The sequence below is a fragment of the Argopecten irradians genome, chromosome 2 (assembly GCF_041381155.1).
Source record: "Argopecten irradians isolate NY chromosome 2, Ai_NY, whole genome shotgun sequence".
NCBI classification, from domain to species: Eukaryota; Metazoa; Mollusca; class Bivalvia; order Pectinida; family Pectinidae; genus Argopecten; species Argopecten irradians.
In genome coordinates this window covers 27847788-27854100 of record NC_091135.1, presented here as the reverse complement: position 1 = coordinate 27854100, position 6313 = coordinate 27847788, and positions in this window count along the sequence as shown.

Below are 6313 nucleotides of genomic sequence, written 5' to 3'. Positions count from 1 at the left end.
ATTCAGTAGGACGACAAGAGGGGGAGCAAGCGGAACAGTGCCATCATTTATTCAAATCACGGTATGTTCTTTCTACTTGTGTTTCCGTTACCATCAGAAATCGTAACTCGTTATAAGTGATAATCATAACTGTCATTGTGAGTGAATTATTTGTAAACAGATATTTCATTTTCTATTTGCATTGACTTAAGAAGAACACTTGGCTACAGCTATACCGATGATGACCTGGCTGTTAATAGGACGTTAATTAATCAAACAACAGAAAATCATATCATGACCGATTTTTATGTTAAAATCGGTCATTTCAGGTTTGAAGAAATATTCTTATTAGTATAGCACGGTTCTTGAAGGAGAGGCAAATATTGTGAAAATAAATGTTTATTTCCTTATCAAAGAGCTTATTTATTATCAATTACTTAATTTTGAGACACAATAATTAATTCGAGCGTAGTCTCATAAAATATATGATATAATATAATAACATTTGTCAATCCGTTACTGTGTGGTATTATGAAATGTCGGATTTCCGTTACTGTGTGGTATTATGAAATGTCGGATTTCAATTTCGCAACCTACATGAAATACTATTTAAACATCGGTGTGATTCATGATATGAATTGAGTAACACAAATAACAATGATGATGTGTTTTCCTCACATTGTGATGATATTGAAATTTCATTAATAGCAATATGTAAGCATATTACATGATCATATGAATCTAATTTATCTAATAACTAAAGTCAATCCAAGCTGAGTAATTAAAAAGAAAATCTTTCAAATGGTACGATTTTAATCATGATTAGCTTACTAATAGAAAGAAAATCACTGGGACAAAACATTTTCCCGGCCGGAAATAGTCATTAATCAAAGTTGATCGCATCGTTAATTAGATATCCATTAAAGGTGCTACACCGCCGACAAATGGTACTTTTATATATTACAAACAGAAACTGAAGCATTATTAGAAGCAAAAACTACTTACTTACACTATACCATCAGTGAAAAGATTGAGCTGATATTTTCTAGCATAAAGGTATTTAAATAATTACATCCCGGAAAAAATCGAGGCGCTGATTTTGCAGACAACAAAAGGAAACGAATTAATGATAATTGTTATTAATACTCTGTCAGCGGCGGATAATCTTTATTTTATATTTCAAATTAAAAGTGAAACTACGGCAGTAAAAATAATAACAATACAATTAAAAGGAGAATCAACAACAATGATAACATTATTATCACGCCAAGTTTGGAATTTAGCTCGCCAATATTGACGAATGTAAATGTTATTAACACAATAATGAATTTTATGTCAATGATGGTATCCATTATTTTTTCCTAAATTAATATCAAAACTATGGATGATCACTACCACTGTTTACATTTTACTTAAAATTACATTTTTAACAGTGATTTAAATTCAAACAGTGACACTTAATAAACTAAAAACAACACAATTAAAAGGAAAATCGCCAAACATTGTAAAATTGTATCCACTCTAAGTTTAATCCACTGATTTGGAAAAGTGCTTATCACCGTCGACAGTGTTGATAAAGGATGACTACTTCCTGTTGATTGTAACATCAGTTACATCACTAAAACAACCCCATGTTATCAATGGTATCGCCCTAGCTTTGTTTGATCAATCATTATCGCTGTGGCCTGTCCGACTGGTTGTTTATATATTACTCGCCTTGAACAAATATAGCACGACTTGAGCGTAAATACGGCTCACGTGTAGTGGTCATAAAGTGAGCTTTAATCATTGTGCATGAGTTTTCCCATGTGTTTTAGCCGAAACTAGTTTATCCTATGCAACTTTTTATTTCATCAACATTTACAAATTGTGTTTTTAATTTTTACTTGCCTTTTCCTTATCCTGATCTTTTAGATACAGTCCTTGATTATATCTTGATATTAATGCCTGCTTTGTAGTTTGGCCCTAAATGATCATAGTTGTCGATGGAACGTAAAACTCAAACAAACAAACAAACAATAAGCAATATGATCTTTCTTCTCACCCTCTAAGAATAATATTGAATCTAAATTTATCTTTGATTATAAGCATCGGTACCTCACTTTTTACCCTCTAATCTTAATTTTAATCAACCAAGTGATAATAAGCATTGGTATTTCTTAAAATATAGACCTTCAATTACAAATGCTTTAATTTTATTCAATAAATGATAATAAGATTAATATATATTTCATTAACAAAAATGATAATAAGGATATATATTTCATTTACAAAAAAAAAATAACAAGGATTTGTATTTCATTCACAGAAATGTTAATAAGGAAATGTATTTCATTCAACGAAATTAATTCATTAATAACAATAAGGGTATGTATTTCATTTTCTAGCACTTAGAACTTGTATTTTATATAAAGAAATGAAAAGGATATATTTCCGTCACTGAAATGACAACAAGGATAATGATTTATACTATTTATCGTGTAGTGACAATAACTAGCTTATCTTCGGTAAACACGGATATGTAAACATGACCTCAATTACGCTGGGGCAATTTTGCGGAAGTTGACATTCTACTTCATGTCCTTATCAAAGTAGACACTTACTGACTGATAAACAATAGATCCACTGAAGGGGTTGACGCCTAACTTCGTAATTTAGTTTGCTCTCCAATGAAATAATACAGTGTAACTGCGCATAGGGGAATCTCAGTGATATAACACTATAAAAAGAAGTTCCACTATACAAGAAGGCACAACATGAATATATCACAGTCTCCCAAAACACGTACCTCGCACAACATACACGCAACAAACCGCACACATGGGAGGCCGACCTTGCATTAGGACATTGATAAATCAAACAAACAAACAAAAGGAATCAATATAACTTTCCATAGGACACAATGAGATGTGTATCAATGAAAAAGGCAGACCTTTAATGTCTTTATAATTTAAGATCGAAGTAACATAAAGAAGTTATTTTTCATTTATTTCAATTTAGCATTCAGTATGATTAAAATGCATATCCTTATTATATTTAATCAAATTGTGTTCGTATTTATGTTTATCGGGTAAAATCTTATAAAAAATTATACCCGCTAATAGGGATACTTATAATAAGCTGTATACGCATTGCTTCGGATACGTAGTTGACTTGGATCGATCATTATACGTAATGTTTATATCAATCTTAGAAAACCTCTTCTAAGGCTGATTTTAGACAGTGTTACAAATATATAAAGATGTCCGTATAGCTATAGAGCCAATGGCCTGTTTAGCGATCGAAATTCACGTGTTCAACATTTGATACTTTTATTCACGCATGTACTTTTATTCATGCATGTACTTTTATTCATGCATGTACAAAATGCGACGTTTTTGACCCGAGTTGCTATCTTGTAGTTGATTTAATTTCGAAATATAGAAAGTAAAGGATTTTATAGAATTGATGGTAAAAATTACATATAATGTTGCGCATATTAATATTATATTATTTTATGTACTAAAATAAGCCTGTAGAATAATAGACGCTTTTTTATTTGAAGTTTATATTTCCATATAATATTTGTTAAATATTTCATTCGCAACATATTAGTATCATGATGAGACTTGTCTGGTTCTGTTGATTTTGGAAATTTGTAGTTATAGATATGTCTTTTAATATCGCACCTGAATCCCTCCGAGCATATTTCACCCTCTACATTTATCAAATTTCAATTCAATATCCACTTGTGTGTTCTGATAAATGTTTAATGTACAAGCAAACATCCGCGATAAGAAATGAGAGACAGATTTATGTGCTTAATAAAATGGCATTCTAGTAAAGCCATCGAGATAAGAATAATACTACTTTTCAACCTTAATTTCACGGGATCCATTATCCTGGCTTAAATAGAATCTGTGAATAATATCCAGATTTCGTAACACAGCTTTGCGGAACCCCAGGTAACACCTGCAGTTTCCCTACCATTAGTACGATTATACGATATCGTTGTAATATCTACGTATTTCGCAATGACATTGACGGTTATTTATTATGGTTTGTAAGTAATGGATAGGAATTTCGTGAACAATGTTCAGATTTCGTAAGACAGCCATTCGGAACCGCAGGTAATAGTTACATTTTCCCTATCATTTGCACGAATACTCTTTTATCAGAACTAAAGCTAGATCAATATTCATATACAGTACCCGAAGGGTGATTTGGGAGTAAATAGCTCCGCGGGCGAAAAATCGCTCGAGCTTTCGCTTGGAATTTGAGCGGGATCGCGGCGAGGTTGGAGCGGGATCGCGGCGGGACGGGAGGATGATCCATCGCTCACAGAGCGGATCCGCCCGCTGTCCTCCCCGCTCTACGAGCGGGTTCGCCCGCTCGTAGAGCGAGTTCGGCTGCTCGTTCCTAGAGCGGATTCGCCCGCTCATGGAGCGAGACCGCTCGCCCTCAGAGCGGATTCGCCCGCCGATCATATCTGTCTCGGAGCGGGAACAGTTACTAGTACGACATTTAAGCAGTTTCGAAAAGTCATGGCATGGTAAGTCTTATACAATGTATATCATTTTCTTTTTTCATATTCATAATCTATTTTAACAAAATGGAAAAGAATCGACAACAAGACTATATGTGCACATAAATGAATTGTTTACAGGAAGATGTTAGAATTACGCTGAATGTTCACGGTAAGTACAAATTCCTTTTGTAGTATCTTGTAGTTGAATAAGGTCATTGTGACATTTATTTGGAACAGACATATACAAGTACAGAGTGAAATATCGGGAAATCATATTATCTATTATACAAAATAACGATTCCGGAAGAATGAAAGAGCCTTTACTCTTACATCCATACCATGTACGTTTCAATTACGTAAGTGTAGTTTAACAACGTGAAGTTAACGCGGAGACTTTCATGTACTTTGTATAGTTGCATTGCCAACCGTATACCGGGATCAAGGATTATGTTGTTTTGATTACACATGTCCCTGTTGATAATGACATTTTTTTTAAAAACAAGCTATAATTTTCAAATATATAGCAGAACAAAATACTCGGAAAACATATATAAATAGTCTTAAATCTGACATGGATTCCAAACGTACGTTGGTGAAATTACTCAATGATCAATAATCATGTGTACTACTTGGTACGCTTTATATTTTCTAATAAAACTAAATAGGTCTATGCACAACTATCTGCATCTAGATTTTAACCCTTTAACAATTTTGTCCCAAAATTTAGCAGATGAATACATGTGTCATAATGACATTCACACGCTGATGGTCTTGCTTTTTATATCTTTATAATGACACAAACACGAATAAGCAGTGATTCCATGATCAGAATTAATAAACTGACCTCGTTGACATCATTTGGTTACTTCTGTCTGGCTTACGAGGTCTAAATCATAAAACAAAATTTCTAGTTTCATTTGTATTTTAAATCTTTTGATAGTCTATCTCTACCGGAAGTCACGGGGTATATAGGATTGAACCAGAAATATATATTTCGAACGCAGTTATATTGAAATCATCGGGAAAGGAAGACATTGTGACCGACATTATTATCCAGATATACATTTATGTACATGACGTATACACAATATCGCATAGTTAATTGATATTGCGTCATTAGTTTTAACTGATGATATTTTCAGCGATATACATGTAATTTCAAAGTTTCTCAGAAGCTCTTACCCTCTTTTGTCGTATAATTACCAACAGTTCTCCTATAGACGCAAGTATCACATTGTTCCAAACCTCTTACGATCGTGTTTCAGTGTTAGAATAAATAAACCATTTTGAGAATGTCGATATATGTTTATGGTCAGAAGAATAGAAGTTTTGACATTAGTTTGACAGCTGACAGAAACTGAGTTCAATAGGCCTTTGAACATATCATGTGTAGAAGTTTCTGAACATACATAAAATTTAAACATTCAAACGATTTTATTACAGCTTTATTACAAACCAGATTGGATTGATTATTAGGCAAATTTGTTTGAATTGTCTACGGTGTAGATATAGGTAAGTCATCACCAATATGTTGATGGTATTATAATGATAGGAAAGGACTTTTTCAGTAAATCACGAAAACATGCTTTTAAATTTAAAATATACGTATCATCTAAAGCCCACGGCGGCGTATTAGGGCCACTATGTCATTTTATTTATCTTATACATATAAGGTGTTATCTTGTACGTACATGTACAAGCCATAGATACTGAGTTGTACGTTCATGATACATGTACTTTCTTGTACGTATAATATATATATATTAAGTTATAATGACCAGTCAGTATTGTACGTACAAGATAAATAAAATGATATAATGGCCCTAA